This window comes from Tenrec ecaudatus, chromosome 11 (assembly GCF_050624435.1).
Source record: "Tenrec ecaudatus isolate mTenEca1 chromosome 11, mTenEca1.hap1, whole genome shotgun sequence".
Taxonomy (NCBI): Eukaryota; Metazoa; Chordata; class Mammalia; order Afrosoricida; family Tenrecidae; genus Tenrec; species Tenrec ecaudatus.
This window is the reverse complement of record NC_134540.1, coordinates 131,751,650-131,778,905: the sequence shown is the minus strand read 5'-3', so window position 1 is coordinate 131,778,905 and position 27,256 is coordinate 131,751,650. Positions and strand designations below refer to the sequence as shown.

The 27,256-nt window shown below is 39.4% G+C and overlaps 1 pseudogene; it reads left to right on the top strand.

The window, feature by feature from the left end:
- The first annotated feature begins 4,359 nt into the window (after positions 1-4,359).
- LOC142461066 (heterogeneous nuclear ribonucleoprotein K-like) overlaps positions 4,360-27,256 on the top strand; it is a 73,074-nt pseudogene continuing 50,177 nt past the window's right edge.

Genomic DNA, 27,256 nt, shown 5'->3' with positions numbered 1-27,256 from the left:
ATGACAAAGGTAACATAAAATATAAATATTGTTGCAAAACAGATATTTATGTGAAACAAAAAACCTGTAACACTGCATCATACCATATTTAGAAATCACAGCAGACAAAAGATGCCATTTCTAAGATATGAAATATGTGAATGCTGTAAGGATCTTGGTGACAGAAATTATAGACTGGAATGGACAGTGAGTATTGATTACGCTTTATTGGGAAATGTGACCCTTAGAGATTTTCCAGACTAGAAGGGAGAGCAAAGAACAGAGGGAGGGGAGAGCAGAGAAACGATGCATCAGAGTAGCTCAAGGTAAGAGCCAGCAGGAGTGAACTTGAAACAAAGAAAGCATGCACTAATGTACCCTAGGGCTGTGGTTAATAGTTAGGTTTCGGAGGGTGCTACACATCTTCCTGATGGGCGCGTGTGAGTGTGGTGGGGTGATGTAAACTCTGACACACATGGGAACTCTTTGGTGTGTGCAGGAAGATGTGCGGGTGGGGAGAATCATGGGAAGGAGAAATTCAAAGTGGTCTGGTGCTATTTCATGCTCAGCCGAATCTCTGAATGGTACCTTTTGATAAGAGGTCATAGGGTCCAAGGGCTCCTCGCCTCCTGCTGGACAGGGGTGGCGAAAACGTGTACCTGTTTTGTCTCCGCATGGTCCAGTGAGGGCCTCACTCTTTGGAGCCAGCCACACACAGCCACACACAAATATGCATTTGACTGGTGCAAGCACACATAAAGTTCCTGCAAAAAACTTTGAAAACAGCCAAACAGACAAGGCCCAAAACCCCAGCAATGTACACGGTAAGCAGAGAGGTCCCCAAGGTGGCAGCAGCCATTGGCCCAAGAGTTCCAATGTGGCTGCCATGTCCCTTCACTCTTTAGTCGGTGTTGGATCCACCCCTCAGTTTCTCACCTTTCCCTTTTCCGCAGCCAGCATTCTGTGTTAAAGAGCTGCTGAGGCTGAAGGACCCTTTTTTATCCACCTAAACTTTCTATAGAAACAGCACGGAGTTATCAGAACAAAAATTATGACCAAGAGTAGCACAGTTAGGCTAGGACCTATACTATGTAACATGCTTTGAACCCATGCCTGTGGGTCGCGTCCCCCCCAAATCATCTACCGATAGTATAATCGCCTCAGAACCTCTAGCCCAGCCTTAAATGTATTGATATTTTCTTTGTTCAGCTAAATAACACTAAAGAACATTTTCCCACAAATCCCTGCACAGAATTCCCAATTAAAACCCGATCATGTAAGGTTATCTTATATAGATAAGGAGTTACACAGAAATATGTAATATTCCAATTACCTTTTAGCATTCATTGGTGCTGCGAGTCCATGATTTGATCTCCTAGCCACTGACCAGTTTGCTGCAAACCAGCCACTTTTCCTTCTAGCTCGTCAGCTACCTTGGCCTGTGTGGCCCATAGTTGGTTTGTGTCTGCTTGCCACTTTTGAACAAAATGTTCAGTTTTAATAGATTTCTGCCATGCTGCTCCCACAACAGCAGCAGTGGTGGAGTGGCCATGAGTTCCATGGTGGCTGCGATGATCACATCGTGAGTCGACAAGGTCTCTTTACTATCGCAGGCATTATCTGCAACACTGAGGGTGTCTCTGCACTGCTTTCCCACCTGTGACTCATCTGCACTGGGACCCACACTCCCAATGGGCTATTTAAGAGGAGGACCCTGTCCCGAGCGAGGTGTATAAGCAGAGCATGGCTAAGGCAAGTGCACAATTTACCATTAGCGCTTGTGACACTGAGCATAGCCTCATCTGTGGTGGGATTTCCAACAGTGGTTATGTGGAGCATCTTTACACAAAAACTACGCACTCGGTTTCATTTTTAAGTGTATGCAGAACCAGACCGATCAGAATTATATCCTATTAAAGGTTTGGTGGTGAGAGGAATGTTCCCTGCTGTTCCGGTACTTTCTTAGCTGAGGACAAGGAGGTGCAGGGCCTCCCTCATGACATGCCATCAATGGTGACCTGGTGGTGACAATACCATGAGAGGTTTCACACCATTTGCAATGACTGACATAAACATATGATGTAAAACCAGATTCCTTAGAGAAATTTGTTAGAAATGTACAGTGAAGGTCCCAATCAATGATTGTAACAGTGTCACTCTTTAATGCTTTCTCATGTGGTCCCTGACACTTGAGCCATTTGAGTCTATCTAGTGTCTTCCAAATGCCAGTAGCTCATGATTTTACAGGTTTCCACATCTGCTCTGCCCTCCATGTCAGTGAAGGTCTCATATCCTGTCATTGGGTCTCCTACTGTCATATATAAGCCGGTTCACTTTTGTTAAACACGAGTGAGCCATTCCAAGCTTGTGGTTTAATAGACAGCTAGGACTGGCACCTACGCACAAAGGGAATACCTCAGACCCCAGGGGAAACTTGATTCGTTTGCCTTCTTCCTTACTGTGCATGGCTATCCCATCTCCCAAGGACCTGGAGTTCACGCAGAATCATTCAAAATATGACAGGACCAGCTTGAGCCCACTCTCCAATTTCCAGTAGGGGCGGATGAGGAACATAGACCCATTCAGCATAATTAGCAACCCCCCCCCCCCCAGTGGTGACAGATGCAGCTGCAGTCATTGCTAGAAACACGCTTTTACGGGCTCTCAGTTTTCCAGTGCTTCCTAGCACTGCCGATGTGCCCTGTGCTTCAGGAGTCTTACCTGCATTAGGACTTTAAGGCCCGGTAGATACTGGAGCGATATAGAGTATTTAGGAAAACTGGGACGCTTCAAGGGGTCTTTCAATCTGATGCAAACAGGTTGGTGATGCTAAGCAACAGAGCACCCGTAGGTTAACTAGAGCAGGTGCTAGACGAACGGGATTGGTGGGGGGTGTCAAACACTAAATTTATCTTCAGGGAAGATGGAGGCAGGATGAGAGTCTGGAGTGACTTGTAAGAGGAGCAACACGTTTGGAAGCTGGGGGACTTCCAGGGAATGCATTTATCACTGGTCTGAATTTAAGGGTGTGGGGCACTTGGGGATGGCTGGAAACCCTTGTGAGCATTGTACCCTCTGATGACTGCATAGGAGCGGTTGTGTGATGAGGAGTGAAATTGTAGCTGGGACTCAGTACAACAGTAGCGGGTGCTAAAGCAGTCTGTCTTGAGAGTTCAGGTAGCACTGAATAAGTGATTGGCCTTCATGTCTACAAGGAAAGAAACAGACTACCTGAGACAACTGTGACTACCCCGGACTCAGGATGGGCGTTCTCTGTGCTGCCGCCGACCCTGGGCACTGTCGGTCCTCTATCGCTGTTCCTAGCAGCCCTGACCAGGGGATGTCTGGAGCAGGTTGCTCTGGAGGTGTTGTGGAGGAGACGATCCTTCCCGCCTTCTTTCAGAAAGAGCAGGCAATGACCCAGCGCTCTTGCCTGCACTGTGGGCTGGACTTTGGCTGCAGATGAGGCTGGGGTATTCTCTCGCCAAATGTCCCATGTGAGAGCATTTAAAGCAGGGTCCGGGGTGGCTTACCCACATGTGACCCTGTGTTAATTGCTTTGGATTCACTCATAATGTCCTGAAGGGCTCTAGCCAGCATCGGATCGATAGCTTTGTGTCTTTCTAATTTGTCTCAATTTTCCCGTTTCTCCTTATTATTGAAAACTTTGAATGCTGTGCTGAGGTCTCTCTCTATGGAGTCTGAGGACCATCCTCCAATTTTAAGTTGTTTTTTTTCTTTGTGTCAGCAGCTGACTGAAATGAAGTGTGAATGAAGTAAAGTAGTCCCAATTGGTGTTGAAGGGTCAACTCTGCTGAACTTAATTAAAGCTTCTGAGAGGTGTGAAAAAAACTTGGGCAAGAGTTTTTGGGGGTCCTGAAGGATTTCTCTAATTTGGTCATAACTGATTACCTATTGGCTCATTGGCCTATTGGTTTTTTCTAAACCTTCAGTGAGGCAGATAACCATGTCATCTCTGGGAGTTTGGTGCCCATGACCAAACTGATAGTTCAGTTAGGGACCAGCCGGGTCTGCTCTGGAGCCAACCGCTGGTGCTGGGTGTGCCCCTTCACTGCCCGTCTGAGGAGCCGCTGCCCAGCCTCTCTCCCTGCCTTCAGGGGTAAAGTGGATGTACGAATTATATAGATATCGTGCCAGATAAGGTACTATGAATGACTGAGATATTCAAACTCTTTAATATGAGTATCCAGATCAAAAATAACCCACAAAAAATCCCAGATGGTTTCCAAGAGCGGATACGTCATAAAGAGAGAATGTTATATGCACTTTAATCAGTCCTTCAGCCCAGCCACCTCTCAGGGAAGCAAAACGGTAGCAGGGTCTAAAGGTGGTTTTATAGAAAACTGGGAATGACTGAACATGAATATTGACAAAGCTGGTGGAGGCGGAGTGTCCGCACGGAATATGGTGGCAGTGGGAGGAGGTGACAAAGATGAAGTGGGAGTAGACGATAAAGAAGATGGCCAATCGGAACATTTCGAGTCAGAGCAGGGTGGAGTGACATTGGGTGACAGAGTGCCAGCTTTGCGGCAGTTGGAGGAGCTAGAGGAGTTGGGCCAGGCAGGAAGAGTGTATTTAATAAGGGGAGGAGAGAAGGCGGGCAGAGCTGGGGTGGGAGAGGGACCACAGATAGGACTGCAAGAGCAGGAGGTGATGGGCAAGGGCGCAGGAGGGCGCAGGTGGAGTCACGGTCTGGGTGCAGTTTTGGCGTAAGGTGGGGATGAGAGCGAGGAAGAAAGCAAGCGTGCAAATAGAGGATTTCTAAATATCTGCTGTTACATTGGCAGACATAATTATGATTTCAGAAGATTTTTAAATCGAGCATGACATCGTGTGGCCACTTTGAGTTATTGTCCAGTTTGTACTGGGGCCAGATTTGTTGCCTAAGAATATCAGACACTTTTGCTCAATAATTGATTTGAGACCCAGCTGTTTAAGGTTTGTAACTCCACAACTCAAAGGAAAATATTGAGGCGGTTTAGACCGGTACACCCCATGGTAAGAGGGTGAGTTAAAATTGAGGACCTGAGATATTTAACAGACTTAGGGAGCATCCTCAAATATCACACTGAACTCTGAATCCGGAAAGGAAGTGGTGTGGTAGCAAAACAGAAAGCATCCTCCCACTGAAGGCCGCCCTAGGGGCTAGGTTTGTAGTGCCAGTTAGCATTAAGGTTTTGAGACTAGGACTTTTAAAGGCCATAGAAGCAAAACAGAAGGCCTGACGGAGGGAACTTCCATACAGCCACCCAGACTTTTCTGGTATGTGCTTGTGGGGTTAGTCGACGCAGCCGTAGACGATACCTCTAAGTTATTAGTTTTCTTGAGAGAAATCTACTGTTATTCCTATCCATTTTCTTCTGTAAGTAATGACTTTTTTTTAACTAAACATAAGATTTTCCTTTCTTTCTGCTTTCTTCAGTAGTTTGTGTGTGTGTTTATAAAGAGAGAAAGAGATAGAGGGAATATTGTAGAGACTATTAACTGTTAGATAATATATTATAATATAGACAATGTAATACATTATATAATCATAACTGAGCTATACTATATTGTAATGCACTATTGCTTATGCTGTATACTATATTGGAGCCCTAGTAGCACAGTGTTTATACATTGGGTGGCGATCCATGGGCATGACGCAGGGAAGGAGAGCCTGCTGCAAAAACCTGCTGATGATCTGAACGTGGAATGAGAGAAACATGAATCTAGAGTACTAGACCTTGTCAAAGACGAGATGAAAACCATAACGATCAATATCCTAGGCATTGGAATGCTGAAAAAGACTGATATGAGCCATTTTGAATCAGAAAATCATATGGTTTATTTTGCCGGGAATGAAGAGGCATGCATTGCATTCGTTGTCAAAAAAGACATCGCAACGTCAATTTAAAGTGCAATGCTGTCTCTGATAGCACTATATCTACGCTTCTTCGAAAAAATCCAATCAATACAACTATGCTTCAATGTCTGCAATAACCACAAAATCTAGTGACGAAGATGAAGAATTCTACTAACATCTTCAGTTATAAATTTTTCAAATGTACAATCACCGTGTACTGAAGATTATTGGCAATTGGAATACAAAAGTTGGAAACAAAAGGAGGGAACAGTATTTGGAAAATAGGGACTTGGTGATAGAAACAAAGCTGGAGAGTAAATGACAAATTTTTCCAGACCAATGGTGTGTCATAACAAATGCCTTTTCATAAACATGCATATATTCATGCACTTCTCCAGATAGAGTACACCAATTCAAAGTGACTACAATTGTGGAATAGGCAATAGAATTCAATGTCAGCAGCTAAGAGCAGGCCAGGGGCTGACTGTGGAACAGACCATCAATTGCTCATATTTCAATTCAGGTTAAAGCTGAGGAAAATGAACACAAGTGGATGAGAGCCTAATTATGACCTTGAGTCTGTCTCTCTTACTGCAAGTTTGAGAACATCTCAAGAAGAGATTTGAACACTAATGACAGAAGACCTGATGAGTTATGGAAGGATATCAAGAATATCATTCATGAAAAATACAAAAGGTCATTAAAAAGACAGGGGGGGATAAAAGATACACGTGGATGTCAGAAGAGACTCTGAAACTAGCTCTCGATAATAGAGCAGCTACCACGAATGAAAGACCTCATGAAGTCAAAGAAATGAATAAAAAATTTCAAAGGATAGCCTGAGAAGCAAATAAGTGATTATAAAGAAATATGTAAAAATCTAGAGTTATTAAATCAACAGAAAATGCTCAGCATATCTTAAACTGAAGGAACTAAAAAAAAATCAAGCCTGGAGTTGCAATATTGAAAGATTCTACGGGGCATATATTTAATGACCCAGGAAACATCAAGAGGCGACGTGAAAAATACATGGAGTCAATTGACACAAAAGAGCCAATTGACACGACACCGTTTCAGGATGTAACACCAGAACAAGAACCAACGGTGGCGAGGAAAGTAGTTCAAGCTGCACTGAAAGCATTAGCCAAAAGCAAGGTTCCAAGTATTGATGGAATACCGATTGCAATGTTTTCAACAAGCTGGTGAAGTACTGCAAACACTTACTCTTCTCTGCCAGGAAATTTGGGAGACAGCTATTAGCCAACTGACTAGAGGAGGTCATTATTTTTACCCATTCGAAAGAAAGGTGACCAAGCAGAATGCTCAAACCCTAGAACAATTTTACATGAAAGTAACATTGTTCCGAGCATTATTCACCCATGATTGCAGCAGTACATTGAAAGTTAGCTGCCAGAAGTTCAAGGCAGATCCAGAGGAGAACGTGGAAGAAGCAATATCATTGCTGATGTCAGGTGCTGGACAGCAGTGAATAAGAAAGATGGTTATGTGTATTTTATTGACTATGCACAAGCATTCAACTGTTTGGATAACAACAAGTTATGGATAACTTTGAGTAGCATGGAAATTCCAGAGCACATCACTGTGCTCATGTGGGAATTATTCATGGATCAAGGGACAGTTACATGACTAGAACAAGGGAATACCGTGTGGTATGAAAGCAGGAAAGGATTCCAGAGTTGAATCCTTTTCAGGGGAGCCAGCCCCTAACACGTCATCACGGGTCCAGTAGGCGCTATTGTACAGCGATAATAAGTAAAGATTATAGTACAGTCATAGAGAATAAGAGAGATAAAAGAGATTGAAATCATGCAGTCAGACAAATTTCATAGTGCATGCTCACCTGAGCCCTGCTTTGTGGTCCACGTGAAGATGTGAGGCATGAGAGAGAGGGAAGAAAAGGAGGATGAGGGAAGAGGGGACAAGGGACCATGGGAGAGAGAGCCACTGGGGGAGGGAGGATGGGGGAGACAGAGCTCTTTATCTCTAGCCAAGGATTATATACCTTTGGGGGTGTGCAAGCCCCCTAATTACAGGTAAAGACATACATCACAGGAAGGAGTTGTACTATAGGTAATACATTAATGAGAGGAGGTATACACTCAATAGGAAGGGGAGGTACTGGGGGTACACATATGACAAGATGGGTGGACCATAGATTACCGTATACCCATCTAGAGCTGGAGACCCCAAGCTTTCCTCAGAAGCCATCAATTTTCCCTAGCAGCAGGGAGTGAGCCCCACCTGTGGTGGGACCAGACAGCAGTCTGATGGCTGAATGCCTTCAGGAAGGATATCTCTTAAGCATCTGATTTCCCACCATGTGCTGACAAACAGTCCTTCATGTTTGGCATCTCTTAGGGGAAGACAAAGCTGGGGAAAATTATTTTTATATTCCACAAATCTTATTGCCCTACTTATTCAGTGTGTGTTCTCAGCAAATAATCAGAGAAGCTGGATTATATAAAGGAGAAGGTTGTATCAGGATTGGAGGAAGGTTTACTAACAACCTATGATATGCAGATGATACAACTTTGCTTACAGAATGTGAGGAGGGATTGATGACTTGTTGAAGAAGGAATATTCATATATATTTTTTTCAATCACCTTTGTATCAGATATGTTCTCCAACACTGTAAAACATACTTATGAGCCTGCCAAATGGGTTTATAATTTTTTTAGTAATTTAATTTTGAACATTTATTTTATTAGTTCATATAGGGTAATAATTTATAGAAGAGGTGGGGGTAAAGAGAGTGGTGCGCAAATAAAGACATGGACAGGAGACCAACTAGGGATCTCCACTCCAGGATGAGGGGATGTAGAGTCCCTGGAGGGGTTGGAGCAAACATAATCTAGCTGAGAGGACCTACAGAGAGGCAAACAAGGATGAGTCTGATAGTGGGACAGGAAGAAGGTAAGGGAACTAGGAAGCAAAACTATTTATAGAGTACAAACATAGATATGCATATATGTAAATATATTCATACATAAAAACTGGAGTATTGGCCTATGTACGTATATTTATAAATCAATACATTGAGGTAGTGGATGGACTTTGGGCCTCTATTCAAATTTTCCTTCAATATAAGAATACTTAGTTCTAACAATCTGGAAATGGGGGGTGCCCACTTTCCCGACAAAATTGCTGAGGTATATAAGCAAATGCAGCGGAGAAAGCTGATGGTAGCCAGCTATTAAAAGATAGAGCATCTGGGATCTTAAAAGCTTGAAGCCAAACAAGCAGCCATCTAGCAGGGAATCAACAAAGCTCACATGGAAAAATCACACCACCCTGTGTGGTTATGAGATATCCATGGGAACAGGCATCAGGAGTTCAAAAATAAACAGCTATATAGAGATAAAGGAGGGGAGTAGAAGTAGACATCCAGGGACAATTGGACATTCCAGCACAGAGGGACCACATGGAAGAGAAGCTACAGCCAGGGGGCAGTATAGCACCAATGAAACACACAACACTTCTGGTCCTTAATCCTTCCTCCCCCCACTACTATGATCGCAGTCCTTAACTCACAAATCCAGATAGTATGGTGTACATACATCAGAATAGACGAGAGCTTTCAATTTTCAGAGTTCAAGATAGACAAAACCCTCAGATACAGGAGTAATGGGATTAACTATTTCAGGAAGGTAGAGGAAGGGAAGGGGTGAAAGGAGGGGAAGGGGAAGTGAACACAATGATGGTGAAATAACCCCCATTGAGGGGATGAATACCAAGATTGTAGGTAAAGGGATAGAAGGGGCAGCGCAAGGTATGTATAAATAATCATACATGATGTATTAAGGGTTTGTGAGTGTGGCAGGGCAAGGGAAGGAGGGAAAAAAGAGGAACTGATATCAAAGGGCTCAAGGAAAAAGATAATGTTTTGAAATTGTTGATGGCAATATTTTTACATATCATCTTAATTTAATGAATGTTTGGACTGTAATATGTAAGAGCCCTTAATAAAGTGATTTATTAATAAATAAAAAATGTGAGCCCTCAGTTTTCAGAAAGCTGTGGATGACCAGTGAAAGCCTAAACTCCATGTGCAGGAATCTTTTGTGGATTAAATCTACAATGAATCCACTCTGATCATTGACCAATGATTTCATAGCCTTGCTATGGGACAGAGTGTATTGGAAAATGGATTGAGAGAGATGTAGTTAGGTTAAATTTGTACACATTATCATTTGTTCTCCCTTTTGACCCAATTTGAATTTGTTCTAGTTTTAATATTTACTGTTTTCTTTTTAATGGGGTTTTACTGGGGTTTTTTGTTGTTGAATTTTAGTGTTTTTTCTTTTTTGTTTTGTTTTTCTTTATATGAAATCCAAATAGTAATATTGAATTACTAAAGTAAAAAATGTAATCTCTACATAAGATGTAGATTTGTTCCTAATGGAGAATGTGTTCTCTTTGAAAGTAATTATTTTATTTATTTATCTATGTATTTATTTATGATGTATTTATTTATTTAGTTTTCTGACATCTTCTCTATTAATCCAATAGTTGGATGAATTTTAAAATAATATAAAATGTTGAATATATTTGGCCTCCCTGGACTTTTTAGACCTTGTTTTAGCTGTCTGTGAAGAACTTTGTGATCAGCCAGATATATATTTTCTATTATAATTGACTTGATTCTGCTACTTCCAAACAATTAACTATTTCTCCTCCTTGTTGTTGTTGTTATTATGTGATATTGAGTAGTTTTCAATACAAAATTATGTATGTATATTTCCTGGCACTGTTCCATCCATAAAAGCTTTGCTATATTTGAGTCCATTTTTCCTTCCTGTAATCTATCAAATTTATCATGGTCTTGATCAATCTATTATGCACATATCATAGTTCTTGGAGAAACTTAAGTGAAGGGAGTTAAAAAATTTTTATAGAAAATGTATATTAAAAAAGAACAAACTATGCATACATTTCATTTTGGGCCACCGACATATTCTTATACTAATCTGTCTCCCTCTCTCTTTCTCTTTTTCACAAAGTCATAGAAACTTTTATTAAGATAAAATGATAGAATATTAAACTCTTGTTTCATAAAATAATCTCTATACAGGTCTAAACACTGTTTAAAAAGAAAATAATATTATTGGGGGGTCTTACAGCTCTTATAACAATTCATACATCCATTGGGTTGAGCACATTTTTTATATATGTTACCATCATCCTTTTAAAAATGTTTTCTTTCTACGAGTCTTTGTTTTCAGCACCTCATTTTCTCCCCTCTCTCTCCCATCCTCATGAACCCTTGATAAATTATAAAATTATTATTTTCATATCTGACACTATCCACTGTCTCCATTCATCCATGTTTCTGCTGTTTGTCACCCTGGGTGAGGGTGGAGGGTATACATTGATCAATGCAATCGGTTTCCCCTTCATCCCCCTTCCCTCCCCCACCTTAGCTCCTCCCATCATTCCCTCATGGTATTGTTACTCCCATTATTGTTCCTGAGGGGTTTATCTGTCCTGGATTGCATAGGTCGAGAGCACTTATCTACCCCAGTGCACATACTCTGGTCTAGTAGGATTTGGAAGGTAGAACTGGGGTTATGATCCTGGGGAGGAAGAAGCATTAAAGAACTAGAGGGATGCTATATGTTTCATTGGTGCTATACTTTCTACACCCACTCTATCTTATTGCTCTCTTGCTTCTTCCAGCACTCCTACTGTGGAGCAAAAGTTTCCTAAGCATAATCCAGCATAGTTATGAGTATTTTATCTAAATCTAATACTAATCTTATGTAATATTAATTTTATCTAATCTAATACTGGAAAAGGAAACACAAAAACGAGATTGGACAAGTGTAGTTAAAATTGAGCCCTTCTATAAACAAACAAATAAATCCCTAGGTTTTAAGGAAAATATCAACCATGACATTCAAGTGTAAAGGTGCTTTTGAGGCTATAGTGTAGACATTTGAGTAGATTTAGTAGCTTATAATTTCTAGAAATATAAGGGAATAAAGTGCAGAAATAATACATGAACCTAGGTACACTCATTTGTTACATCTACATTAACAGGGTCCCTGGGAATAAGTAAATGCTGGTTTAATATAACTTCTGATTTATGGAATTCTGGTATTTTTGCAATCATAAATAGTAAAGGAATTGATATAGTTATAGAAATTTCAAGTACACTGTGTACACACATTAATTTTGAAATGTTTTTTAATGATGAGATTACATTGATAGCCACATAATATTCAGTGACTCCCACCTGCAGCTGTATTATGCCAGAAATGTACAAATAATTTCAGGGCCAATAATCGTTACATATACATCTAATTGATTTGGTATAATGGGTTTTATTTCATTTCCTAGTTAATGTAATTTATTTCTATTTTTACTGAAATTTTATAACCTAAGCACTGACTACAAACCACTTATTGGTGAAGATAGATATAATAGGGGTTTTGCTATAGAAAAATTATAGAATTATTCAAAGACCAGAGAGTAAAAATTTCCATATGCTTTGGAGAGTTGAAAAGACATGAAATGCTTAATCTTTTTAAAATCAAAGAATTACTATATGAAATAGAACCTACTATAGTAATTTAAATCAGAACAGACTGTAATAGAAATATGATTACCTATGAATTGCTTTATTTTACAACAGGGTCTTAAGAGGAAAAGTAAATCTGTGTGGTTTTCTGGGGAATTTTGAAATTGTTAACTTTAATGCAATGATCCAGAGAACGGAAAAAATGCGAATGTTCAGTAGAAGAGGTCCCTTCCCTTAGATAAGACAACTAAGATGTACCATAGTTTTTTTACATTAGGCAGAACTGAAAAAATTCTATCTAATTTTTGAAACTTTACAAATAAGTCTGGCAATTTTGTTCATCTTTGATAGAGAAGAATTCAAAGTGATCGAAGTGAGATTTGTTCTTGTAAGTCAATTTTTAAATCTTTGTTATTTTGAAAATATTAATATCATTAATAATAATATCAAGTACTAATGGTATTCCCTGGTACAATTCAAGAGCCATGTGCTAAAAAATTCATACGGAACTTTTATTAGGTTGTTGCTTAAACTCAAAAGAAGAGCTATGGCAGATAGTCTAACAATACACTTTACTAAACAGTTCTAGAATAAGTTTCAGTTAAACTTTTTGTTTCTAACGGTTGGGACAGTTGATGCCGATTACATACCACACACACTACTGTCATGTATTCACTGTCATTTAAAAACCCAATCTTAGATGATTGCTGTGCCAACTTGTAATACAGGTGTTGTCTTCATTAGTGTTCTCTACATTGCAATGGCTTCACAGAACTCAGACAAAATCGATTGCTAAAGAATTTATTGAGGATGTTACCAAGTTGTAATCCAGTGAAAAATGCTTGGGCTTGAGTTGCTTATCAGGACATGTTAGAATTTTTTTCAGGTCTGATAATAAAGGACCAAAGGGGCATAACACTCTACAGTAAACCCCACCTGAAGACTTTCAGCTCAAGCTCCTTGGGTTAGCAAATTTAGCTCCCTGAATTAGGTGTCCAGAGGCACCTCACTGCAGTAAGCTCACCCTGAAGACACTCTGAGTTCCACATCCTTAGGTCAGCTACCCAGCTTCCGAATTAAGTGCCCAGAGGTGTAAGCCAGACTGTGCAAGCCAGATGACTGCACAAAAGCACTCATCTCTACTCGTTCTCAATCACTCCATTCCATTCACTGGTTTCTGGTTGTCCTGCTGATCCTCTGATGATGTGACTGTCATTTGGACCCAGGAATTTCACCGCAGAGTTCAAAGGACAAACTCCACTCCTAGCTCTGGCTGATAATGGCCTCCCTTCTCCTGCTTCTTACTGGACTCATTTTATACACGGCAGGATGACTTCCCAGGGAATCCTATTAACACTTACTCAAAGGAGAATTCTATCAGTATCTTCCCTTATCTTCTTATCAAACCCATTCAGAGAAAGGTCATTTCCTGGGAGTTAGAGACTGCCCAGCATGAGTCTTAAGTTTAAAGAAAGCCAGTAGAACCACTTGTTATACCAAGAAAACAAAGCAGAGTTCCTGTATCCCCAAACTCAAGTCGAACTTGTTGACATCAAGTTCATTCAGACTTAGAGATCTTATAAAACAGGCTAAAACTGCCAGTCTGTTTCCAAAACTAGCTCCTTTCAGCAATCAAATGCCTCATTTGGTAGTTTTAGACTGCTAACCTTGTGATTAGTACCCCAACACGTAACCACTACACCACAGCTCACTGATATTCATACATTGACATATTGAATTAATATAGACCGTAATCTTGACAGTAAAATGTGGAATATTTTTTACTCACTGGCTATATATGACACATACTAATTTAATGTCGTTAAGAAAAAGTCAAGTTCCCATATTAATGTATTTGTAAAATTTGAGCTTTATTCCAATTACAAATGTATAATAAGAAAACTCTAGACCTGAGTAGTTTGAGGATTTACGACCCCCTGGGGAAGTGTGGTTGTTAAGTGAGGACAAGCTCTTTTCCACTCACAGGGACACTGAGTCCAGCAGCATGAAACCCTGCCCAGCCCTGTCCCATTCTCACAAGTGTTCTTCTGTTGGAGTCCATTGTTGCAGCTACTGTGTCGATGCATCTCATCAAGGGCATTTTTCTTCTTCCTTCAGTCCATGATGGTTTTTCCAGAGACTGGTCTCTCCTGATAACATGTCCAAAGTAAGTAAGACAGAGTCTCACCATCCTTAGTTCTAAGGATCATTCTGGCTGTACTTCTTCCATGATAGAGTAGTTTGTTCCTCAGGTAGTCCTTGGTACTTTCAATATTCTTCCCCAGCACCATAATTCTAACGCACCCATTCTTCTTCAGTCTTCCTTATTCAGTGTCAAACTTCCCCATCATAGGGATGATTGAATATACCGTGGCTTGGGTCAAGTGGTCCTTAGTCCTCAAAGTAACAACCTTGCTTTTCAAAGCTGTAAAGGGGTCTTGTGCAGCAGATTTACCCCTAATCCAATGTGTCATTTGACCACTTGACTGCTGCTTCCACGAACGCAGATGTGGATCCAAGACAAAATCAGCAACAACTTCAACCTTTCCCTCATTGACCAGAACATTAACTGCGTGTCAAGTTGTGATGATTATTGTTTTCTTTACATCCAGAAGTAATCCACAGAAGGCTGCACTACTTGATCGATCTTCATCAGCAAGTACGTCAGTCCCTCCTCAGGGCCAGCCAGCAAAGCTATGTCATCTGCATATTGAACATTGTAAATAAGCCTTCCTCCAGTCCTGATGGTTCATTCTTCATATACTAATTCAGCTTCTCTGATGATTTACTCAGCATACAGATTAAATCAATATGGTGAGAGGATTACAACCTGCCACACACCTTTTTAAAAATTTGAACCGCGTGATCTCCCCTGTTCTTCTTGCATAATTACTTACTGATCCACATACAGATACCTCATGAGCCTGATTAAGTATTCCAATTCTTCTTAAGGATATCTCTAGTTAGTTATGATCCACACAATTGAATGCTTTTTCATAGTCTATAAAAAAAAAAACAAGGAGACATACTTCTTGTTTTCTCTGCTTTCTGCTAAAATCTATGTGATGTCAGCAGTGATAACCGTGGTCAATATGGCTGGATTGAAACCATTGTTGAATGATCTTCAGCAATATTTTACTTGCATGTGATATCAATGATAATGTTCTAGGATTTGTGCATCATGTTACTTCACCCTTTTTTTGAATACCTACAAATGTGGAGATCTTCCAGTCGGTTAGCAAGATAGCTGTCTTCATTTTTGCTGTGGTGGTTGTTGCATAGCTGAGTGAATGCTTCCAATGCTTCATTGATTTGTTGAAATGTATAATTTGTTTTCTATCGATTCTTCAATTTTTTCTTCACTAACTTTAGTCATTGGTATATGAATTTGAATTATATTTGTATTAACTGGATTTAATTTTCTGCAGATAGGTATTATCCTGTCACATTGTATTTCTAGATAGACCTTTACCTGTCCTTTTTGATTGTGAATGCAATAGCATTATATATATATATATATATATATATATATATATATATATATATATATATATATATATATATATATATATAAAATTCTCAGCATTGCAAACCACATGATTTTCTGATTTAAAGTGTTCAATGCCAGTCCATTTCAGCTCACTAATGCTAAGAATATCAATATGTATGTGTTTCACTTCATTTTTGATAACTTCTAGTTTTTCTAGAGTCATACATCATATTCCAAACTCCGAGAAATAATTGATATTTGCAACTATTTCTTCTTATTTTGAATTGTCCCACAGTAGCCAATGAAGGACCTGAAGGATGTATTCCCACAGGCTTTACTCCATCCAAGCTATTGTGATCAAATCTCCTAAGAGAAGACAGCTCTTCCTTGGTCATACTTTGAGTGCCTTTGGACAATATTCTGCTGCTATCCATGAGGTTTTCAGTGGGTAATTCCTGAAGCAGATGACTAATGTTACTTTATGAGCTATAATTTTTACAGATGTATTTATCTTTTATTGGTTAATCTTTGACAGGGTTAATCTAAAATAAGCACTTAAGTTCTCAGGAACTTAAGATAAAGAAATACTGATTCTATTGAATATGTATATTTAGATTTGGTTGTTGTTTTATTCTTTTACCTCTGAATTATTAGTTTTCATTTTAATTCCACAAAGTATAGATAAGCTGATGTAAGGGATAGAAGTGATGATGAGAGATAAAAGAATAGGTAGGGATATTAATAGACATTTCTATGGAAGCACACTCACATGTATATTCATGTATATATGTATATTTATGCTATGAAAATATTTTGTAAGATTTTCTTTCTTTTTTTATGCTTCCCCCTGAAAATCATTACTCTGTTTGAACCCACCATTGTGGCCACCATCTTCTTGAAGGTCTCTCCCCTTTGTTTATGACCCTATCTATACACTGTCAGCTCTGAAGTGCTTCTTCAGGAATTGGTTCCAGTAGCTTGTCCAAAGTAAGTGAGGCAACATCTTCCTACCCCTGCTTATATGTAAAATTCTGGCTGTATTCTTCCAAAACAGATTTATTGTGAGCCTTAACTAGTTATAGCACTATAACATATGAATAAATGATCATGAGAAGATTCCTTCAGTTTGAAGGATATTTGAGGAGGGAGTATAAAATAATGATACCACGATTTCAGTTCAGAATATGCATTTCCTAACCTTATATTTGCTATTTGATTTGGTAAATATTTACTAACTTCAAAATAGTGTGAAATTTAATATAGTACCCAAATCTCCATTTTTTATTGATAATTCTCTTCTAGACTGAAGGAGGGTGGAAAGATTGGGTAGAAACGTATTAGTATTGTCTAATCAGGAACATAAATTTTGGCCCATTGTCTCTATAGATTCCTAAAATCATTGTTTAGCATCCTTTCCGATGTGGGTGTGACATTACTTCCCCACAATCACCTGCCACCATGGTGTAAGAAATATTTGTTCTTATATTGGAACTAGCTTTTAGTGCAAGTCCCAAATCCATTCCTGGTTTTATACTTTTTGTTTTATTTGTGTACATTGGGAGTTAATACATATATGTTATCATCCAATAGTTCAATCATATCAAACAGAATTGTCCAATTGCTTCCACAATCATTCTCCAAGCAAACTTTTCCTTCCTGGACTCCTTGAATAATTTCCCTTTGATATACCTCACCCCTCCATATCCCGCCTCCACATAAGACCTTTGCTCTATTTGCTTTCACCATAGGCTCAACGTCTCTGGGTTTCATTATCCAAAAACCAGAAAAATAACACATCTTCAAGAGGGTGACCCCCAATGGTAACGCACCTTGGAGATACACGCTAAAATTTGCATAAGCAAAATAAAAAAGAATGTCTGTCACAGGATGGCCCGAGTAATACATATCTTAATACACCATATCGGCCATTGATGTAACAAGAACCTGTTTGTCGGCCAACCAACAGTGCACCACTTTTGGGATAGTTGTTTTCTGCTTCTGCAGATCCATGTAGTTTACAATTTAAGTCTAAAGGATACAAGTGTGTCTGATGCAGAGTCAGAACACCTCGTGGACTTCCTGAATGGGTGTGCAGCCTCTGGGGAATGCCATGCACCCAAAGATCCAGGATTCAGTGTCCCACTTGGTTTCTGGGATACCCGCTGACACCCTAGTTCAATGTTGCCCATATACTGCATGTCACTAAAGCCATACTCCCCACTAATATCCCCCAAAGTATCCTCAATAACGCCTCCCCCCACTTGGAAGTTAGTCTTTCCTCCCATCCCCCAAGCAGAAATGCACCTATGTTACCCCAAACAAGACATTTCTCTCTCTCCTCTCCTGCTCTTCCTCCACCATCAGACTGCATCCCTCTGGAAGGGCTGCCTCCCTCTCAGTGAACCTCACCCCTGATCCACCTGGCCACCACTCAGCAGACAGGATTACCCCTCTTCCCCAACCATTTGATTCCAGCTGTCATGAGGCACCCTCCCATGGAGTGACCTACACCATGCTTACCTGGAGCAGATGATGTCTGATTAATTGGCACTGGTCCAGATCTCGAGCAAGTTGTGTGGTCCTTGGAGAGAAGGCTGGATGCCCTGCAAGCTTGAGCTGGTGCCTGTTATGCTGCTTGCTCTACCACAGTGAACTCATATGGTATTTGTCCTTTTGTGCTTGACTAACTTCATGCAGCATAACATTGTCTAGATCCCTCCAGGTCAAGAGGTGCTTCATTGCATTTTGAGGGGAATGTGTAATATTCCATTGTGTGTACATACCCGTTTCTATGCACTCATTTCATGACTTTAATTTGATGTTTCTAGCTTCTTGCTCTTGTGAATGTGTTGCAATGAGCATGGGAAGCAGGTGTCTGTTTTTGATTTGTTTCTTATCTGTCTTTAACCCAGGCCAAATAAGAAAGTTCAATGGGGATATGATGGGAATCACCCCTCCTGCATCCTCAAAGTCCTTGATGGGGGTACTAACCTTTGCAGTCCCTCCAGGAATGGGGTATTGGTTTTGGTTTACTATTTTGCTGGGCAGAATCAGTTTGCTGGTCAGTTTAATTGACTTTTCCTACTATATTATCCCTTATTCCACATTTCAGGGATCCAATATGGGGCAGGGTATTGTCTGCCAGTTGCTGGGTAGGACCATTCCAATCACGCACTTTTTAAAACATAAATTATTTTATTTGAGGATCTCACAGCTCTTATAACAATCCATAATCAATTCTACCATTTGCAAATATGTTGCCATCATCATTTTCTAGACATTTTCATTCTATGTAAGCCCTTGCTATCAGCTCCTTCCTCTCCCCCTGCTCCCCAGGACCCTTTGATAAATTATAAATTATTATTATTTTTATATATTACACTGTCTGCTGTCTCCCTTCATCCACATGTCTGTGCTTTGCCATTTTTGAACTTGGTAAATTACTACAGGATGAATTTGACATCTTGCTTGATCTACGGTGAGATAAACCTGAGCTAAGTTGCGATAATGTCTTGACTGCCATTTTGCACCTACTACGACGGGTTGGATAATAGAATCAAGTGTGAGTCGAGAGGACAATAGTTTCATTGCAAGTGAATTAATGCCTTTATAATAGAGAGGTAGTGCCTGTTTCTCGAGTGATTCAATGGAGCTTGGGGAGGGGTCACTGTCTGTGTATTCCTCATTATCTTTCCATATGTTCCCTATTAAGTGCTAGAGTCCCATTTATTGTCAACAAACACTCCCATGTTAATATTGGACACACAGAGAAAGGCCCAAACTATTGGAAGTTTACATTTTAGATCTCTGCCTGAAGTGGTGTAGGCTGAGACCAAGGGCCTCAGGGTCTGTTTCAAGAAAACTCTAGGACAAAGCCAAAGAAGAAGTGTCTAGACTGTGGTAGTGTGAGAAAGAGCAGCAGGCAGCTTCATGGTCCAGGGACCAGAGAGACTCTTGGGTGCCAAATGAAATAGACTAAAAATCAAATGATGGAGAAAAAATATTAAACTAATGGCACCTCCCTACTCTGAACCCCCAAACAGGAATGGCAATATTAATTTTTGATAAAACAGATATCCAAGCAAAATCTAGTTTTAGAGGCAAAACATGGCAATGTAATAATTAAAGGGACAAGTTAATTAGAAGAAATAAATAAGCATATAGGTACCCAATGGAAAACCATTGAAATCTGTTAACCAAACAATTTTAGAACTGAAAAGAGGAATATAAAAATACAACAACAATAATAGGAGACATGCAAACATCACTGTCATCAGGAAAAAACTCAACAAAGACATAGAATTAAACTACACAATTAACCGACTTGGTGTCTTAGATATATACCGAATACTCCACCAGAGTATGTGTTCTTTTCTAGTGCCCAAGGGACATTCTCTAGAATGGACCATATATAAGGACACAAACACAGCTTAATATATATATTTAATAATGAAACTTTACCCTCCATTTTCTAAGACCACACGAGTATCAAATTAGAAATCAACAATAGAAAGAGCAAGGGCAGAAAAGTCAAACACAAGAAAACTGAATAATTCACTGCTTAAAAACAACTGGTTAATTGATTAAATAAGAGTTAAAATGGTACAATTCCTTCAAATACATGATAATTTAAACATAACATATCAAAATCTTTGGGAAAATTTCAAAGCAATACTCACAGGGAAATTTATAGCTATGTTTTAGAACCCACTGGTTGGCACCTATTGTGACCCACCCTTGGCCTGTAGAGGTTTTTCAAGTCTGATTTTCAGTTTGTCTATTGAGCAAACTTGTGAACACTGAGCAGATTTCCCGCCCCCCAACTTTTCCATTTGAATAATGGAAATGTTGAGCTTGGAGACGTTTGACAACCTGCTCTTATCTCAGAATTGAGAAGGTTTTCAATTTTCACCTACATTGATATGGCCTCATTAAAATAATATAGAAAACCCAATTTCCAAATGTAATTGCATCTATACATACAGGGTTAGGATTCCCAGCACATAATCAATTCCTTGTTGTTAGGGTACAGGATGATTCAATACACAGCAATATTTAATTCAAATAAATCAAGGTTGTTTTGGCTGTTATTATTAGTTCTCTGAGTCAGTTATAACTCTTGGTGACTGTATGTACAACAAAACGAAACCCTGCTCATCTTGTGCCACACTCACAAATCATTGTTATGTTGAAGTATATTGTTACAAGCACTGTGAAGTCGAGTTTGAGAGTCTTCCTATTTTTGGCTAACATTTTGGTCAACCAGCCATGATGCCCTTCTCAAGTGGTGAACCCTCTTTACACCATGCTCAGCGTATTATTATGTCTAAGGAGAAATTCTGCTGTATTTCTTCCAACACTGATTTTATTTTATCTTTCAGAATTGTATGACATTTTCATTATTCTTCACCAATGCCATAATTCAAATGCATCAGATTGTTTCTGGTCTTCCTTATTAATTTCCAGGTTTGCTATGCACATGAGATGAATAAAATTACTATGACTTACATTAGATGCATCTTAGTTTCCAAATAATATTTTTTCTCTTTAACACTTTTGAAGGGTGTTTTGCAGCAGATTTTGCTCAGTGAAATATGTCATTCAAATTCTTGACTGCTAACTTCCATAGACATTGGTTATTAACCCAAATAAAATGAAATTACTAACAATATCTATCTTGTATTCATTTTGTCATCTATTGGTCTATTATGAAGGTATAATTCATTAAGGGACCATGCAGCTGATAGGCTTAGAACCTGCTAATTCAGGAGAGATGTTGCTTTGGACCAATGATAATATTATTAATATACTTTGATTTAGGCTAGTGGTAACTTGTTAATTTCCCATAAGAAGTTTCTCTTAATTGCTAATGGTGTCTGTAATTTCTGTAATGGAATATGTAACCCAGCAGAAGAGTGAGGGATCTTGGGAGGAAAGGTTGGTGTCAGTACAGGATAAGGCAGGATGGACGGTGGAGGCATGTCTCAACTCTGCCTCAGAACATTAGCCCTTGGGCATGTGTGGAGAAGGATTCGCCTCCTTTCTGTAGCCAGCTGAGGTTAGGTATGGCCTTCCAACCCTTTTAAACACATTTCTTAATTTTCAATCATTTGGTGTCCTCTAATTTTGTTCAAATGCCCACCTCTTTTCCTATGTACATATTTCACATGAGCACAAGGAAGTGTTCTGTGATGACCATTCTCCATTATCCATGATATATGTGGGATATTTTGACCCACATAGTTTCATGCCTTTGTGCAGTCAATAAAATACCAGAAACATATTTCCTATATTTGCTTTTAGCCAAAATTTATCTGATGCTAGCAATAATGTCATAAGTTCCTTGTTCTCTGGTAAATTGGGATTGGATTTTTGGAAATGACATATCAATGTGATACTGCAATTGTTTTGAATAACCTTCACTAATGTTTCTTTTCATGTAATAGTAATGGTATTGCTAGATAATTTCCACATTCTATTGAACTATTTTTATCTGTAATAAGCACAAGTAACAGTCTTTTCCCAGCTCTTACCAGGCAGCTTTCTATAAAATATCTTTGCATAGAGGAGTACCTAAAGTGCTACATAACCTAAAGTGTTACTGGGATATTTCAATTGGTATTGTGGAATTCTTAAAATCTCCCTTTCACCAGTTCCTTCAGTGTAGTTGGACATTTTTCTTCAAAATCATGTTATTCGTCATATTATACTTCCTGAAATGGTTGGACCAATTACGTTCAGTCCAGTGACTCTGTATATCAGTTCTATCTTCTTTTTATGCTTCTTGAACCATACAATATTTTCTATGTCTCAGAACACACTGCCACTGGGTGGACTGTGACTCCTATACACCTTATGGTGCAGGGGAGAAGCTCCCCTGTGCGTTTCTGAGGCTGCAACTCTGAATGGGGGTAGAAAGTCCCAACTTTCTCCCATGGAGTGGCTGGTGGCTTTAAAGTGTTGACTTTGAGATAAGCAGCCCAACATATAACCACTACGCCACCAGACCTCCTCCATTTTTCTCGTATTAAATATCACAAGTGAAGGCTTAAATTTCTCTTAAGGTCTTTTAGTTGGAAAATGATGAATATGTTCTTCCCTTTTGGTCTTCCAGCTCCAGGTCTTTGCACTTAACACTACTTTTTTTTTTTTCTCCGTGAGCTACCCTTTGGGATTTTGTGTTGAGCCTTTTTACTTCATAATTTCGTTTCAATCCTTTAGCTATCCCATGTTAAAGAGCAAATGCCAAAGTCTCTTCTGACATCCATTTTTGTCGTTTCTTTCTTTTCTGCCTTTTAAATTACCCTTTACTTTCCTCGTGTGTGATCTTGTTGATGGCATCCTGCGATTCTTCTAGTCTTTTATCGTTACTGTTTAGTGCATCAAATCTGTTCTTGAGATGGTTGATAATTTCAGATGAGAATATATTTTGATGCCTGTAGAATTGTTTCAATTTTTTTGGCTTCGACTTGAACTTTGATGCAAATTGATGATCACTTCCTGGCCTTAGTATGATGGTAAGGATGTGGTCCACTTCTGAACAATTACCTACTGCATGACAATGGAACATCGTATGATTTAGCACCAGACGTAAACTCAGATAGGAAAGCACTCAACTGAAGAACAGTTGCCTCCTCGAAATAGAAAATTGATCTGCATGGAACAATGTTTCATGATATACATTTGCTGGCATGGCACATCTTTAAATGAGAATCTGAAAACATTCAATAATAATCAGAACATCAAATATACGAGTTATGAATTTAGGAAAATTGAAAGTAGTAAAAAGCAAAATGGAACATATAAAAATATCCTAGGCATTAGGTGCAATGAGCTAGTGTTGATCATTTTGAAAGGGACTGTCCTATAGTTTATTATACTGTGAATGACCAATTGAAGACTCATGCTGACTCATTCATTTTTGAAAGGAACATTTCAAGCCTATCGTAAAGTTCAATGCTGTCAGTAATAGAAAACTATCTATATGCCTACAAGGAAGATGAGCTAATATGACTATGATTCAAATTTATGGACCAAGCACTAAAACATACAATGAATACATTTAAGATTCCTGCCAGTGATTGTTATCTAAATTTGAGCTAACATGCAGTCAAAACACTTAGCTCTTTCCTGGCGATTGGAATGAAAGTGTAGGAAAACAAAAAGAAAGAGAAAGATAATGCGATGTTAGTGATAGAAATTACACTGCATGGAATTTTATAAGAGCAAGAATTTATTTTTTGCAAACACCCCTTTTCCACCAACATGGATGGTGAACTAATCTACAGACACCTTGTCAAATTGAACACACAGAATTCATGGAGCCTGCACTTGTGGAAGCAATGATGAAGTTTATTTCACCCATCAGATGAAGACCAGAGCAACAGGGACTATGCCAAAAAACCTCCTGCAAGGTAGAATTTTATGTTCTCTCTCATTCTGAGATATAGCTTTAAATGAAATGAGCAGAGTTGTTAGTTTTGACTTTCCCAAATAATGCTGCCATATGACAATCACATTTCTAATTCACATTTCTGAGACCATGTAAAAGTCAACAGGGCAGGGATATGGCTCTTGTTGCATTCATTCATCCAAAGGGCCTGCCAGCTGACTTACAGTGCCTCCCATAGGACTATTCATCAGCCAGCTTCTGTCCATATCTGTCCTACTCACGCACTCTAACTCAAGAACAGCGATACCTCTTAGAGTTGGGACTCTACTGAATTGGCTTATTTTTGACTGATTGCAAATTTTCTGCCTTTGAAAAACTGTACTTTACCACTTTTCCTAATTTATTTATTATTGAAAAGCATTCCATCCCTGACAGATTTCTACTGTACTAAGGTTCTGGGTCTAGTTGGTTCTACTGTACAACCGGTCTCTTGTTTATACACTTGAAATGTATGTACAGCTTAGAGCTAGGAACCAATTCATGCTTTTTCTTAGGCACAAACCCATAGACCTAGCATGGGAAGGGGCCAGCAGTGACTACTGTGTTGCAATTTCTCCAATATGTTCTGGGACTCTTGGTCTAATGAACCAAAGAATGGACTCATGGACCACAAAACAGCAAGCAGAAAGCAAACTTTATCTGGAATGGAAAGAAAAGAACCTAACACAGCATTTGTGGACTCTGATGAGATGCCATTGAATGAACTGTGTCTAGCGGCTTTTATCAGATGTATGAAGCCTGGCCTGTCTGTGACTCCTGGCTATGAGTGGACCACTGGGTGAGGTCAGAGTTCCCAGGTCCAATCATAAAACCGGTCATATTTTGTCATGGTTGGGTATAGACATGCACAAGGAAGTAATCACACAATGAGTCAGCAAAAAGTCAAATTTGTTTACTTTGGGGTTTAAAAATCAATCTACAGATTTGTTGTCTGGTGGCTTCATATTTCAATTGTCCTAGGTTGTTGCAATCACCCTGGCTTCTCCCAATGCCTCCTGTCAGGCCTCCTTCCGTCACTCCTCCTGTAGACTCTCCTCCTATATCCCAATTTCACTCACAACTCTTCCCAACACTGCTGTTTCATATTTCCCATACTCACCAGGCCCAGGCCCTGTAGCATTTGGCTGAAACAGATCCTGGGAGACAATGACTATTGGTGCAGGGCCTTGAAGAATAGCAGCGTCATCAGAGCCCTTTCTGAGACTGAAGAACCAGTCCCAGCAGGAGAATGTAACTGTGGATTGGCATTACTCACACCTAGCATTGCATTGGGACCCAGGTCTCTAATCAGAATTCTGTCTTTCTCCAGCCCAAGTCTGTACTTACCTCACCCTTGTATCTCTATGCCCTAGAGGTGGTGTGAGGTTGAGCATTTTCCAATGACAAATAGATGTTTCTTCATAATGCATATTAAACTATTATTATTGTCTTGTAATGTTAAAGACTTTTTCTTATGTCTGCATATCATCCTAAGTTTTTATGCATATAAAGGAAAATTATTTATCCTTAGAAGCGTACATTAAGTACACCAAGACAAACACTTGAGAACGACATTTAACTATTCACGTCACTTAAAAAAATTCACCAACATAGACATTTATAAATGAAACCTGATTTTAATCAAGGCACTGCCTAGATGTTCTATGATAGAGGTACCAGAATAAATAAGCTGTCCCTGCAATGAAAATGTTTTTGTTTTCTGTTACAGCAAGTGATTCAGATGGCAATGATCAGCACGAGAGAGTACATAATTAAATAGCAAAGGGAATAAATAAGAATAAGTTTCATTTTGTGAATTTTTGAAATATTGGTAATCCATATCATTTCAATCAAAGTACTTGTCAAAGACAATCTCAAAATGTTTAGGTAAAATAGGGTTTCTTGAATGACTAGTTGTATTAATCTGGGCTGACTAGAGAAACAAATCCAAATACACTCATATGTGTGTAAGGAAGAGGTTTATATAAAGAGCAGTTGAATATTGATAAAGCACCCAGGCCAGTTCAGAACAAGTGCATAAGTCCAATTAGCCCACGTCCGATATTGGACTAAGTCTGATTATCAGTCTATAAAGTCCTCTTCAGTCTCAGGAAACACATGCAATGATGTCGAATGCAGAAAGATCACAGGCAATTGGGTGCAAAGTCTTGTGGATCCAGTGGCGGTAGAAGCATCTCAGTGCTGGCAGGGATCTCCACGTGGCTCTTCCAGTTCCCAGGACATGGAGTCTATCAGCATAGTGCTATGTGTCTTGTCAGTAGAGCATCTCCAAGGGAGTGAGCAGAGAGAAAGCCATGCCTACACAGAGAGTTCATTGGCTATGACCCGGTTGACAGACTACATTCTGCCCCTTCACGCTTAATCCTCTCAAGTCCCAAATTGACACCAGATTATGTAGCTACCACACTAGAGAAGAGATTTTTGTATCTGATTTTCATCAGCAAGTTGCTTCAAGTGTTATTACTATTAGTGATAGTGTGGTATTAGTGCTCTTTTATTACATTTTCATATCGAAAGAGGACAATTATTTCATCAAAATATTTATAGTTTCCCACCAGGCCTGTCACTCCCCCTTCTCTACCATTTGGGGTCCCATGTTTTTCCCTTGTCCCTGGGTTTGTTAACACCACAGGCCTGGTGGGAAATGATCAAGGGTAAGGTTGCTTAGAGAAGAGGTATACTCTAGCCCAGGTGGCGATGAAGCATGGTAGTAGGGCAGGAGGAAAGTCAAGGGAGATGGAGGAAAGAGCTAGGAGTCAAAGGGCATTCATGTAGGTCTAGACAAAGACATGTACATGCAAATATATATAGGAGGATGGAGAAATAGATCTATGTGTCTATATTTATAGGTCAAGTATTAAGGTGGCGGAAGGACCTTGGGCCTCTACTCAAACACTCCCTCAATGCATGAATACCTTCTTTTATTAAAT